The sequence below is a fragment of the Lycium ferocissimum genome, chromosome 12 (assembly GCF_029784015.1).
Source record: "Lycium ferocissimum isolate CSIRO_LF1 chromosome 12, AGI_CSIRO_Lferr_CH_V1, whole genome shotgun sequence".
NCBI lineage: Eukaryota > Viridiplantae > Streptophyta > Magnoliopsida > Solanales > Solanaceae > Lycium > Lycium ferocissimum.
In genome coordinates, this window is record NC_081353.1 from 53,878,584 (window position 1) to 53,894,778 (window position 16,195).

The following is a 16,195-nucleotide window of genomic DNA, read 5'->3' on the forward strand; positions in this document are numbered from 1 at the left end:
TCTTCTGATATAAGCATTCCGATTAAGTAATCTGTTACGAATATTCTGACTGACGTCCGACTTCTTTAAGATGATCTGTCATTTGAATTGTTCTGTTTGTTAAAGTACGACCATTCTGACTATTCCGTTGAACCCCATGGTATATTTGATATGTACGAACAATCTCAGAAATTCTGCTTTGACATAATCCGTCGCAACTTACGAAAGGTACATCCTATAACCTTTTATTTGGATTGTCTACGAGGTTTGACTTATATGCATATGTTTCGCACTATTCGTTCGTGCAAGTCACGGTATGTCTTTTCACCGAGCCCGGCCGACATGATCTCGTGCGCACTTTTACGCATTATTCATCGAGTCCCTCGTACTTGCGGGCGGGACACGTTATCTGTGTATGTTTGTGATATGATGATACGGGGATGGCGGCCAGGATGGCACATGATGATTATTCACCGAGACCCGCAGTAGAGGGCCGGGACACGTTATGCATACATGATACATGATTCTGACATGCATGATCCTATATTACCGAGTCCCTTAACAAAGGGCCGGGACACGTTATTTGCACATATGATATATGATTTTGTTATACATGAATTCGCCTACCGAGTCCCTTATCAGAGGGCCGGGACACATTATATGTTCATATGATGTTATATGATCTGACATGCATTATTTATACTTTGCCATTTCGTTTTACGAGGTCTCGGATAAAGTACTCACCGTTGTACTTCGGACTCGACTATAGCCCCGTTTGTTATATTCCCGGATCTCCGACTCCGAGCATGACTCTGCTAGCTATACCTTTTTATCTCCGGCTCTGACTGTGGTTCTGACAGTTACATTTCTGTACTCTTGTTCCTGACTATGATTATATTGGTTTCATTTCCGCTTTACATACTCGGTACACTTTCCGTACTGACCCCCCTTTCTTCGGGGGCTGCGTTTCATGCCGCGCAGGTACACCCAGATGAGCAGAAGACATTATAGAAGATGTTTCAGCGGCGTTGGCAAGCTCCATTTGCTCCTGGAGTGCTGCCGAGTCAGAGCCTGTGTGTTATGTTTTCTGATTATTTGTTAGAGACTTTGCAGACCGAGTCGTGGGTATAAAATGTCAGTTTTGTAAACGGCTCCATCAGCCGATTTGTCGTCCTGTATTGTATAATAAGTTCCATATGATTACGGACTCCGGTTGACTTGAGTACGGAAAAGAATAGTTCGGGAAGTATTTGTTGTATTTGTCATTTTCATTTGACTAAGAATTCGAGAGATTATGTTTGTAATAAGAGTCGGTGGGTTCGCTCGGCTCGAATGTAGGGTCGGGTGCCCATCACACCCTAGTAAACCGGGGTGTGACAAAGTGGTATCGAGCAGTGTCCGTCCTAGGGGTTGTCTCGCAAAGTCGTGTCCGGAGAGTCCTGTTTATGGTGTGAAGCGCGCCACATTTATAAACGGGAGGCTACGGGCATCTAGGGATTGTTGACCTTCTTTCTGTCCTAGATCGTGCGATAGAGCCAAGCTACAGGAAATAAAATCCCTTATGTAAGCCTTACATCCGATGGGAAAAGGTAAGTGACGACATGGAAAGTCACAGGGGTAAATATTGACGAAATTGCTCTGTTACCTGAAGTTGGAAGTTACGGATGGCTGGGATATGATATATATATGTATATGCTACGCAAAGCATTATTGATACTGCTGTGTATAGGGAGATAGTATGAAAGGAACGAGGTCGATAGAGGGTTCGGGAAGTTGACAATTAATTTTGCTACGATTATTATGTAAAAGCGGTGAGTAGGAATTCGAACGACGATATCCGGCACTTATGAAGTAATGGCAATGAAGGTATATCCGTTACCATCGAATGGGAACCTAGGATGAAAGGTAGTTACACACAGAAGTGAAAGGTGAACATTGAGGGTCGAAAAGGGGTAAAATGGTAATTGTAAAGGAAACGACGTGTTACGAGGGTGTCCCGGAATCCGTAAGGCCTCGACTAACCCCAATTCATGTAGTAAAGGTCATACGAGGAAGTGGACGCGATTATAGAAGCATTAAGGCCCTAAATTCCACTAAAGTTTCGAGGTTAAGCGTGCTCAGGTGGGAGTAATTTCAGGATGGGTGACCCCCTGGGAAGTTTACGAGAAATTTTACATATTTAGACATACGAGACAAATGAGAAATTCGAGTGACTTAAGGGGGAAACTAGAGCATATAGAATGGTTGGAAACCATAAAAGGCTACCCAACACATAACAGACTAGAACGGAAGGAAGGTAGAAGGTACATCATAGTTCTGAAATTTAGATAGGCTTGAATGGCATCTGGAGGTATTTTGTGAACTAGTTGATAGTAATTATATATATGTATATGCGAAGGCGTACGATATCTCACGTGTACACGTATCGGTGGGCATGTGTGCCCCAACGACCGGTGCCACAGTATGGAAGGCATTAATCGATGTAAGAGTATCGAAGTTCGAGTGGTAGCAAAGGTAAAAGGTGCAAGTGCTATAAAATACGCTGATGTTATTCTTGTCATAAGCTAGGAATGGAAAAGTATTAATACCAGGATAATTGAAAAAGAAAGAGTATGAAAATGTGGACGAATAGGGATATAGACCTAAAGTGAGAGAAAGACTTATGGTAAGAAGATCTCGATGTGTTATGCGTAGAGTTGGAAAGGAAAATGGGAAATGAAGCATAATTAAGACGGGAGTACTCGAAGATTGTGATGTATAAGAAACCCCCTTAAAAAGGGGGGGGGGGGGGGGAGCATATAATGTCAGATTTAAAAGGAAATCGCGACAATTGGAAGTCTGGGAATTTTTGAAAGAAAGAAAGGACGTAGCGCCTGTGGACGAAGTAAGAGCGGCCACCGGATAATAGAAAATAGTTCATAGACCATTAATTGTATGGAATATGAGAATACATGTTATGAAATTATATGAATCACTAACGTGAAGCGATGCTCGGTCGTATTTGTAACAAATCTACACCGGAGAGTCAACAAGGAACAACGATGGATGAAACGGGCGCCAACATAAGAAATTAAAGACAAGTATACTTAGTCGGAAAATATGAGAGAAGGAAATAAAGACCAGCTATAGAAGAATTCAAAGACGTTACGAACTAACAATTTGAGTAAAACTTGAATCACGAGTCCCCATAAGGGTAAGCCGGACCGTGATGGATAATAAGCGATTAAGACACATTGTGTACACACGCTCGTTGGGTAGGTATACGGAAGGAAAGATTAAAGAGGGACCCCCCCCCCCCCGAAGTGTATAAGACCCCATAAGATCAATTGAACATTCGAGGACGAATGTTCTAAAGGGGGGAGGATGTTATATCCCGCATTTTTGCACGTTCGGATATTTCAAGGAAGTCGTGACAAAGTTAAGGGAATAACTATCTTCCAAAGTTATTTTAATGTACAAGTGGTTATGAATGTTGTTTATGAACATTACTAGTATGGAAATCTTTGAGAAAGGTTAAGGGCAAAGAGGGAAAATTCGCAAAATGGTTCATGGTAATATTGTGGAAGCCTAGGGGCAAAATGGTAATTTCACAAGTATTCAAGAGAATTCTTGAAATTTCCATGTTGGCCGTGTGGCATAAGCATATGCCCACATTGTTGGGGACTAAAGTGTACAAAAGAAGACACTTGGTCTTCTTTGACTATGTTAGAAAGTTCAAGAAAAAAAAGAAGAAAACTCTAGAATTTTGGGGAGAAAAGATAAGGTCATGTGATTAAATTCTTATACTTGAGGGGTTTAATAATAAATATGGATAAATGGTGGGAAAAAGAGAAATAAATAAGTCTCACAAGATGACTTATTAAGTCATCCATCTCTAGAAATTTCATAAAGAAAGAAAAAAAAAAGAAAAAAAGAAGAAGAAGCCATGGGCCTATTCGGCCATGGTGAGAAGAAAATGAACCATGGGAAATCTTGTCCCAAAATTGTTTTCTTTATGTATTTCCACTAATTCAAGGGTCCTCTACAACGTGGTGTAATTATTTCGGAAGATAAGTCGTTCGTTTCGTCGATTTAACACTTGAGCCAAGTGAAGAAGTTGGGAGAAAAAGGTATGATTCAATCCCTTTTTATATGTTATAAAGGTCTTGTTGATGTTGTAGAATGTAGAAAGGAGTAGACTTGGTGGAAATATGGAAGTTGCATGAATGTGTATATATATATATATGTATGTAGCCGTGTGGTGTTGTAATGGAGGGGAATGAACAATTTCAATTTATTATGTTAATTGTGTTGCAATGGCCTTTTGAATGCAAATGGAAGAATTTTAGTTCAAGTTAGTATGCAAAATTGGTTGTTGAGTTGTTGTTGGAAAGTATGTGATTTTATTATAAATTATGTAATTGAGGAAACGAAGTTGTAAAACGCAAATGGTGATGGTTGTAGGTGAAATTGGAAGAAAAAAAAATGTGTTGCGGATGTTTATGTTGAAAATTGGAGGTTTCGGATGAATTATGGTTTTGGTGGAATTCTTGTATATTTTGCAAATATTTTGTATAATGATATGGAATACTTCCGGATTGTATTGGAATGATTTTGGTTAATAAATGAATATAGAAATGTTGGTATTAGCTTGGAATTGTGAAGTTAGAATGGAAGTTGTCGCCTTATGTAGAAAAAAAAACTATTGACGTTATAGTGTGTTTTGTGACGATTATTGATGTTGTTGGTATTGTTGTGTTGTTGTTGTTGATATTTGAGGCCGAGTTAAATTCTCGGGGCGTTGTATTTACAGGGGAGGTGCTGCCGAAATTTCGGTAGACAAGTACTAATTTAAGATTGAATACCAAAAGCCTTATAGATAACATTTGGTAAAAATGACCATTGTAGATTAAGGGGCGAAACGGAATTGAATATGGATGAGCGTAAGGCGCAACTAAGGTATGTAAGGCTTACCTCTTCTTTCTTTGGCATGTCCTAGTTATAATAGGCTTGATTACAAGTCTCGGGGACGGTTCTACTCTTCGAAATCCGAGTCTGAATTTGGCCCTTTTTCATTCAATATAATTGAATTAGATTTTCTATACTTTATTGGAAAAATAACTTAAACACCCAAAACTTTCATAAAAGGAACCGAACTACTCTAAGACCTTCACTGGTGGCTCCATAGAGCCTGGTGTTCGTAAATTTACGTATGCCACTTCGACTTGACCCGAGGTGGGCCCGCAATCCCCGAGACCTATTTGTATAGTTCTATTTGACTTATTTCCGTATGAAAATTTAAGGAAACCTTGGCTATCGTTGCGAGTTTGCTATAAGTATCTGGTAACTCTGATATAAGTATTTGAATGCAAGTATTGTGATACGAATATTTTGATATACGTAATCTGATAAAAGCACTCAACTACGAGGATTCCGATATACTTATTCTGATATATGTATTCTGACATAAGTAATCTGTTATAAGCATTTTGATATAAGTCTTCTGATATAAGCATTCCGATTAAGTAAATATTACGAATATTCTATAATACAATTTGACATGACGTCCGACTTCTTTAAGATGATCCGTCATTTGAATTGTTCGTTTGTTAAAGTACGACCATTCGACTATTCCGTTGAACCCCATGGTATATTTGATATGTACGAACAATCTCAGAAATTCTGCTTTGACATAATCCGTCGCAACTTACGAAAGGTACATCCTATCACCTTTTATTTGGATTGTCTACTGAGGTTTGACTTATATGCATATGTTTCTGCACTATTCTGTTCGTGCAAGTCACAGTATGTCTTTTCACTGAGCCCGGGCCAGGACATGATCTCGTGCGCACTTTTCTGCATTATTCATCGAGTCCCTCGTACTTGCGGGCCGGGACACGTTATCTGTGTATGTTTGTGATATGATGATACGGGGATGGCGGCCAGGATGGCACATGATGATTATTCACCGAGACCCGCAAGAGAGGGCCGGGACACGTTATGCATACATGATACATGATTCGACATGCATGATCCTATATTACCGAGTCCCTTAACAAAGGGCGGGACACGTTATTTGCACATATGATATATGATTTTGTTATACATGAATTCGCCTACCGAGTCCCTTATCAGAGGGCCGGGACACATTATATGTTCATATGATGTTATATGATCTGACATGCATTATTTATACTTTGCCATTTCGTTTTCTGAGGTCTCGGATAAAGTACTCACCTGTTGTACTTCGGACTCTGACTATAGCCCCGTTTGTTATATTTCTGGATCTCCGACTCCGAGCATGACTCTGCTAGCTATACCTTTTTATCTCCGGCTCGACCGTGGTTACGACGCTTACATTTACGTACTCTTGTTCCCGACTATGATTATATTGGTTTCATTTCCGCTTTACATACTCGGTACACTTTCTACCGACCCCTTTCTTCGGGGGGGTCCGCGTTTCATGCCGCGCGGTACACCCGGATGAGCGAAAGACATTATAGAAGATGTTTCGGCGGCGTTGGCAAGCTCCATTTGCTCCGGAGTGCTTTCCGAGTCGAGCTCGTGTGTTATGTTTTCTGATTATTTGTTAGAGACTTTGCAGACCGAGTCGTGGGTATAAAATGTCAGTTTTGTAAACGGCTCCATCAGCCGATTTGTCGTCCTGTATTGTATAATAAGTTCCATATGATTACAGACTCCGGTTGACTTGAGTACAGTAAAAAGAATAGTTCTGGAAGTATTTGTTGTATTTGTCATTTTCATTTGACTAAGAATTCGAGAGATTATGTTTGTAATAAGAGTCAGTGGGTTCGCTCGGCTCCGAATGTAGGGTCGGGTGCCCATCACACCCTAGTAAATTGGGGTGTGACAAAGTGGTATCAGAGCGAGGTCTGTCCTAGGGGTTGTCTGCAAAGTCGTGTCCGGTAGAGTCCTGTTTATGGTGTGAAGCGCGCCACATTTATAAACAGGAGGCTACGGGGCATCTAGGGATTGTTGACCTTCTTTCTGTCCTAGATCGTGCGATAGAGCCAAGCTACAGGAAATAAAATCCCTTATGTAAGCCTTACATCCGATGGGAAAAGGTAAGTGACGACATGGAAAGTCACAGGGGTAAATATTGACGAAATTGCTCTGTTACCTGAAGTTGGAAGTTCTGGATGGCTGGGATATGATATATATATGTATATGCTCTGCAAAGCATTATTGATACTCGCTGTGTATAGGGAGATAGTATGAAAGGAACGAGGTCTGATAGAGGGTTCAGGAAGTTGACAATTAATTTTGCTACAGATTATTATGTAAAAGCGGTGAGTAGGAATTCGAACGACTGATATCCGGGCACTTATGAAGTAATGGCAATGAAGGTATATCTGTTACCATCAGGAATCTGGGAACCTAGGATGAAAGGTAGTTACACACAGAAGTGAAAGGTGAACATTGAGGGTCGAAAAGGGGTAAAATGGTAATTGTAAAGGAAACGACGTGTTACGAGGGTGTCCCGGAATCCGTAAGGCCTCGACTAACCCCAATTCATGTAGTAAAGGTCATACGAGGAAGTGGACGCGATTATAGAAGCATTAAGGCCCCAAATTCCACTAAAGTTTCGAGGTTAAGCGTGCTCAGGTGGGAGTAATTTCAGGATGGGTGACCCCCAGGAAGTTTACGAGAAATTTTACATATTTAGACATACGAGACAATTGAGAAATTGGAGTGACTTAAGGGGGAAACTAGAGCATATAGAATGGTTGGAAACCATAAAAGGCTACCCAACACATAACAGACTAGAACGGAAGGAAGGCAGAAGGTACATCATAGTTCTGAAATTTAGATAGGCTTGAATGGCATCTGGAGGTATTTTGTGAACTAGTTGATAGTAATTATATATATGTATATGCGAAGGCGTACGATATCTCACGTGTACACGTATCGGTGGGCATGTGTGCCCCAACGACCGGTGCCACGGTATGGAAGGCATTAATCGATGTAAGAGTATCGAAGTTCGAGTGGTAGCAAAGGTAAAAGGTGCAAGTGCTATAAAATACGCTGATGTTATTCTTGTCATAAGCTAGGAATGGAAAAGTATTAATACCAGGATAATTGAAAAAGAAAGAGTATGAAAATGTGGACGAATAGGGATATAGACCTAAAGTGAGAGAAAGACTTATGGTAAGAAGATCTCGATGTGTTATGCGTAGAGTTGGAAAGGAAAATGGGAAATGAAGCATAATTAAGACGGGAGTACTCGAAGATTGTGATGTATAAGAAACCCCCTTAAAAAGGGGGGGAGAGCATATAATGTCAGATTTAAAAGGAAATCGCGACAATTGGAAGTCTGGGAATTTTTGAAAGAAAGAAAGGACGTAGCGCCTGTGGACGAAGTAAGAGCGGCCACCGGATAATAGAAAATAGTTCATAGACCATTAATTGTATGGAATATGAGAATACATGTTATGAAATTATATGAATCACTAACGTGAAGCGATGCTCGGTCGTATTTGTAACAAATCTACACCGGAGAGTCAACAAGGAACAACGATGGATGAAACGGGCGCCAACATAAGAAATTAAAGACAAGTATACTTTGTCGGAAAATATGAGAGAAGGAAATAAAGACCAGCTATAGAATAATTCAAAGACGTTACGAACTAACAATTTGAGTAAAACTTGAATCACGAGTCCCCATAAGGGTAACTGGACCGTGATGGATAATAAGCGATTAAGACACATTGTGTACACACGCTGTTGGGTAGGTATCTGGAAGGAAAGATTAAAGAGGGACCCCCCCCCCCCCCGAAGTGTTATAAGACCCCATAAGATCAATTGAACATTCGAGGACGAATGTTCTAAAGGGGGGGAGGATGTTATATCCCGCATTTTTGCACGTTCGGATATTTCAAGGAAGTCGTGACAAAGTTAAGGGAATAACTATCTTCCAAAGTTATTTTAATGTACAAGTGGTTATGAATGTTGTTTATGAACATTACTAGTATGGAAATGCTGAGAAAGGTTAAGGGCAAAGAGGGAAAATTCGCAAAATGGTTCATGGTAATATTGTGGAAGCCTAGGGGCAAAATGGTAATTTCACAAGTATTCAAGAGAATTCTTGAAATTTCCATGTTGGCCGTGTGGCATAAGCATATGCCCACATTGTTGGGGACTAAAGTGTACAAAAGAAGACACTTGGTCTTCTTTGACTATGTTAGAAAGTTCAAGAAAAAGAAGAAGAAAACTCTAGAATTTTGGGGAGAAAAGATAAGGTCATGTGATTAAATTCTTATACTTGAGGGGTTTAATAATAAATATGGATAAATGGTGGGAAAAAGAGAAATAAATAAGTCTCACAAGATGACTTATTAAGTCATCCATCTCTAGAAATTTCATAAAGAAAGAAAAAAAAAAAGAAAAAAAGAAGAAGAAGCCATGGGCCTATTCGGCCATGGTGAGAAGAAAATGAACCATGGGAAATCTTGTCCCAAAAATTGTTTTCTTTATGTATTTCCACTAATTCAAGGGTCCTCTACAACGTGGTGTAATTATTTCGGAAGATAAGTCGTTCGTTTCGTCGATTTAACACTTGAGCCAAGTGAAGAAGTTGGGAGAAAAAGGTATGATTCAATCCCTTTTTATATGTTATAAAGGTCTTGTTGATGTTGTAGAATGTAGAAAGGAGTAGACTTGGTGGAAATATGGAAGTTGCATGAATGTGTATATATATATGTATGTAGCCGTGTGGTGTTGTAATGGAGGGGAATGAACAATTTCAATTTATTATGTTAATTGTGTTGCAATGGCCTTTTGAATGCAAATGGAAGAATTTTAGTTCAAGTTAGTATGCAAAATTGGTTGTTGAGTTGTTGTTGGAAAGTATGTGATTTTATTATAAATTATGTAATTGAGGAAACGAAGTTGTAAAACGCAAATGGTGATGGTTGTAGGTGAAATTGGAAGAAAAAAAAATGTGTTGCGGATGTTTATGTTGAAAATTGGAGGTTTTGGATGAATTATGGTTTTGGTGGAATTCTTGTATATTTTGCAAATATTTTGTATAATGATATGGAATACTTCCGGATTGTATTGGAATGATTTTGATTAATAAATGAATATAGAAATGTTGGTATTAGCTTGGAATTGTGAAGTTAGAATGGAAGTTGTCGCCTTATGTAGAAAAAAAGACTATTTACGTTATAGTGTGTTTTGTGACGATTATTGATGTTGTTGGTATTGTTGTGTTGTTGTTGTTGATATTCGGGGCCGAGTTAAATTCTCGGGGCGTTGTATTTACAGGGGAGGTGCTGCCGAAATTTCGGTAGACAAGTACTAATTTAAGATTGAATACCAAAAGCCTTATAGATAACATTTGGTAAAAATGACCATTGTAGATTCTGGGCGAAACGGGAATTGAATATGGATGAGCGTAAGGCGCAACTAAGGTATGTAAGGCTTACCTCTTCTTTCTTTGGCATGTCCTAGTTATAATAGGCTTGATTACAAGTCTCGGGGACGGTTCTACTCTTCGAAATCCGAGTCGAATTTGGCCCTTTTTCATTCAATATAATTGAATTAGATTTTCTATACTTTATTGGAAAAATAACTTAAACACCCAAAACTTTCATAAAAGGAACCGAACTACTCTAAGACCTTCACTGGTGGCTCCATAGAGCCTGGTGTTTGTAAATTTACGTATGCCACTTCGACTTGACCCGAGGTGGGCCCGCAATCCCCGAGACCTATTTGTATAGTTCTATTTGACTTATTTCCGTACGAAAATTTAAGGAAACCTTGGCTATCGTTGCGAGTTTGCTATAAGTATCTGGTAACTCTGATATAAGTATTTGAATGCAAGTATTGTGATACGAATATTTTGATATACGTAATCTGATAAAAGCACTCAACTACGAGGATTCCGATATACTTATTCGATATATGTATTCGACATAAGTAATCCGTTATAAGCATTTTGATATAAGTCTTCGATATAAGCATTCCGATTAAGTAATCATGATTTGAATATTCGTGCCATCCGACGTCCGACTTCTTTAAGATGATCTGTCATTTGAATTGTTACGTTTGTTAAAGTACGACCATTCTGACTATTCCGTTGAACCCCATGGTATATTTGATATGTACGAACAATCTCAGAAATTCTGCTTTGACATAATCCGTCGCAACTTACGAAAGGTACATCCTATTACCTTTTATTTGGATTGTCTACTGAGGTTTGATTTATATGCATATGTTTCTGCACTATTCTGTTCGTGCAAGTCACAGTATGTCTTTTCACTGAGCCCGGGCCAGGACATGATCTCGTGCGCACTTTTCTGCATTATTCACCGAGTCCCTCGTACTTGCGGGCCGGGACACGTTATCTGTGTATGTTTGTGATATGATGATACGGGGATGGCGGCCGGATGGCACATGATGATTATTCACCGAGACCCACAAAAGAGAGGGCCGGGACACGTTATGCATACATGATACATGATTCGACATGCATGATCCTATATTACCGAGTCCCTTAACAAAGGGCCGGACACGTTATTTGCACATATGATATATGATTTTGTTATACATGAATTCGCCTACCGAGTCCCTTATCGTAGGGGCGGGACACGTTATATGTTCATATGATGTTATATGATCTGACATGCATTATTTATACTTTGGCATTTCGTTTTCTGAGGTCTCGGATAAAGTACTCACCTGTTGTACTTCGGACTCTGACTATGGTTCTGACAGTTACAGTTCTGTACTCTTGTTCCTGACTATGATTATATTGGTTTCATTTCCGCTTTACATACTCGGTACACTTTCCGTACTGACCCCCTTTCTTCGGGGGCTGCGTTTCATGCCGCGCAGGTACACCCAGATGAGCAGAAGACATTATAGAAGATGTTTCAGCGGCGTTGGCAAGCTCCATTTGCTCCTGGAGTGCTGCCGAGTCAGAGCCTGTGTGTTATGTTTTCTGATTATTTGTTAGAGACTTTGCAGACAGAGTCGTGGGTATAAAATGTCAGTTTTGTAAACGGCTCCATCAGCCGATTTGTCGTCCTGTATTGTATAATAAGTTCCATATGATTACAGACTCCGGTTGACTTGAGTACAGTAAAAAGAATAGTTCTGGAAGTATTTGTTGTATTTGTCATTTTCATTTGACTAAGAATTCGAGAGATTATGTTTGTAATAAGAGTCAGTGGGTTCGATCGGCTCCGAATGTAGGGTCGGGTGCCCATCACACCCTAGTAAAACTGGGGTGTGACACTATTCCTATTTCTATAGCCTTTGCCTCAGCTAAGTTGTTAGTCAAGATGCCAAAATTCACTCCAAAAGCAGCTATCAGTGCACCTCTACTATCTCTGATGATTCCACCACCTCCACTGATGCTAGGATTTCCTTTAGAGCATCCATCAGTGTTCAGTTTCACATAGTTGTTAGCAGGAAAAGCCCATTTCACAGCTATAGATTTAAATTGTGGTTTGGCTTGATCCATGACATGTATGAACTGCCTCCAATGTAAAAAAGGATCAATATGTGGGAATTGCCTGTGTATGATCATGATGAGTTGCTGTCAGCTCCTCTGAATTATCCCTTGTACAGACATATCCCTTCCTTCAAATCTAGCTTTGCATCTGACCTTCCACATCTGCCACACAATGACGCTAGGAAGAATCTGCAATGCCATTTTCTGGATAGGATTCTTCCCTTTGACAAGCCACCATGTAATAATAACCTGTTATCTTATGTTGTTTGTAATCTGATAGATTCCAAAGCTTTGATTGAAATGCATCCAAACCTTTTTGCTGATCCTGCTCCTCACCAGTATATGCTCCAGGTTTAATTTTCCCATTCATGTTCAACACAACAAGAAAGATTATCTGTTTTGACCCTCGTATTCCGAACCCCCTCATATAAATTGGGACAGAGGGAATACTTCTTTTACAATTGATTTCTACATGATCTGTAGAAATTATAGAAAGACTAGTATACAAGTCAAACTTTTAAACAATGAATAAATTTTTAAGAATGTCAAAAATAGTACTCCATTTAAACATCTAGAATTGCATGATTGAAATATTGTATTGGTGCAAAAATAGGATAGGAGTATTTAATTAATTCTAATATTGATTTTTTTTTTCCAAGTAACTACAAACTACTACACCTTGTTTGCTAATTGGCGGGTTAGCATGATTTGTAAATATACATCAATATCACCTATGGTTATTGAATTATATGCATTATAAAAGTAAAGTTACTGTAATATGATCTTTTGCCACATTTAAGTAATTGAAATATACCCAGTGCAATAGAAAATTCACTAAACTCTATAGTAATATATATATATATATATATATAATAAAGTCACAATTTTTTTTTTCACATTAAAGTAATTGATTGTATCACAATAAAGTGTCTCATTCTTTAATCCTTAACCAGAAATCTCTAGTTAAACTGTGTCACCTTTGTTAGGGAGCCAGTTACACCCCAATGTTAGATTTTCCCACACAGATCCTGATTTAGTCGGACTTCAATATGAATACTGAACATTGGGTGGAAACCAAAAAATACACAGTGCAGAAAAGAATTCTCATACAATTTAACGATTATAGTAGGTAATTACTCTATCTTTTACCTATTATTGAATGTCTATTTAATCTGATGATATCAAGATGTATTAAGAAAACCGACAAACCGCAATCTGAGTCAAACCGAGAAAAAAAACTCGACTAGGGGTTTGGTATTGGAAATAAAAATCCGATGATAATTGGTTTGATTTGGTTTTAACTAAAAAAAGTCAAACCAAACCAAACCAACCCGACATTACACGTATACAACTTTTTTAAATATTTTATATATAAAAACATTTATTTGTAATGTAATTTATAAATATTTTAATTCTTTTTATTGTTTTTGTCTTTTCACATATTATTTCCAGCTTGGACTTAGAATTTTGAATGATCCAACAAGTTGTATAGCCCATATGTTAGTAACTCAACTAAAGTCCAAATTAAAAGCAAATCCATACTAATGCTAACAAAAGAAATACAATTCTAACGCTAGGAATAACAATAACGTTGATATTTATTTCTTAGTTTTTCATTGGTTTAGATAGTGTAAAATACATAATTTAATTTAGGTTTTCTTCAATATTTAGTCATAATTAATATTTATTAGTCGTACTTATTTTAGCATGACTTATTACTTTAGATTTTTATCATTTTCATTATGGCTTAGCGATTTCATTATATTTTTGGTTGAATATTTTAGTAAAATGTCATCACCCATCTCACATTTTGTATTATTTTCTTAAGAAACACCTTATTAGATAGTCGTATCTTACTACAACTAAAGAAATATTTGAAGTACAAGTTTTATATTTTATATGAAAACTTTACCGGAAAAAATTCAAAAAATCCGAGAAAACCCGAAGTTGAAAACCCCAACTTTTATTGGTTTGATTTGATTTGTAATTTTAAAAATCCGACATAATTGATTTGGTTTGATGTTTAAAAAACCCGAACCAACCCGGTCCATGTACACCCCTAACTGGTAGTATACAATCTCCATGGACTACTGATAACCAAGTGGCCGCCCGCCAATAACGATTTTTATAAGTAAAGTAGCAAACTCGCAACATGGACACTGTACTAACGGTCAGATTCAATTAATGTTTGCCCACTGGCTCGCTAACTTTTTCCTCTTTGTCTCAGTTTGAACACTGTGGGATGGGTGGAAAGATAGCCAGTTGAATTACCAATGAGTCAAATAAGGCCCTACCAAGAAAATCTTATACACTACATTAATATAAATTGATTCTTCAATTATTTGATAAAATTTATCCGTTTTCCAGTTTCTGTAATATATAAAAAGAAGCGTTGAATTATTTGAATGTCCTGATAATTTAATCCAATTAACTATATTATCGGTGTTGATTTTATTTTTCTTTTCTTTCTTTGTTGACTAAGCTAACACATGAGAGTTTAGACTTTTGTAACACAGACAGCTTGATCATGTAGTAGTTGGCGCCAACAAAAATGGTCATCGCATTTTTATTTAGGTAATCTTTGTTTTTATAGAATATTACGTGGTTGTTGTACTTATAATTCTTTCTATATTGTAGAATAAATGATGGTCTCGGTTTGTGTTGAAAAGTCCTAAGTCAACTTTCATGCAAAATTAAAAAATTTGTTTTTGCCAAGTTGTTCTTTAAAATATAACTTTCATGCAACAAAGTCGCAAGCTTTTGTCAAGCGGGGCTCTTTCATAAATTTGTAGACATCGGAAATATGGCGTTACACATGGCATGAAGGAAGATAGACACGTGGCAGGAAAGATTGAACAATGGCATGATTAGTCGAATCCGGAGGGAATGATTTCATACGGACCCGGAGCGAGAGTTACGAACAATTTGTACGGGTCATTTATTAGTATCATGTTGGTGGTTATGCTCTAGGCCATTGTATGGACCTTATTTGTTAGTTATGTTTTCGATTAATAAAAGAAGTTTTATTTATATTTCTTATTATTATATTATTTTCATGTTACACATAATAATATATATCCCTAGTTAATCATTTATAATTTGATCATAATGATATAAGACTAGCATGAACTTAATCGATAATTATGAGATAATTATGTGTGCGGTACAAATTAAACTCATAGGTATTTGTTAAAGAACAACATAATGGATAGACCCGTTATGGGATCACTACATGGATCAGTTTCATAATTAAGTGATTCTCGTAATAGTTATGTCAATTAATCGTCACACCTGAGATTATCACAGTATCCTACATAAGGAACATTTTGTCTTGACATTTGTAAACATTATCTTTAACCGGATAATCATAAAGTTTATGATTGAACATAATGTGAACCATGTGGAGGATAGTGATTATTCAAGATGGAATTTTTCCCTCTCTTTGAGAGAGATATCTTTTGGGCCCCTCGATTAGTAAGACTGAGAAATGCATGGCCGTGCTTAAATGAACTGAAAGAGTTATCAGTATTATTTGACTATCAGTTTACTAAGGGATCGAGAAATTATATTTGAACAATTTAAGTATGACACTATACATGCCTTATGTTCGAATTAGACATTGTGTGACAAAAGTACTATGACATATGCTATTTAATTAGGTTATTACGAACTTTAAATTATTATTACTTGGGTTAGTCATAATGTCTTGCTAGAGACCAATTATGATTTGTGAAATTAAAATAGTATTAATTATAC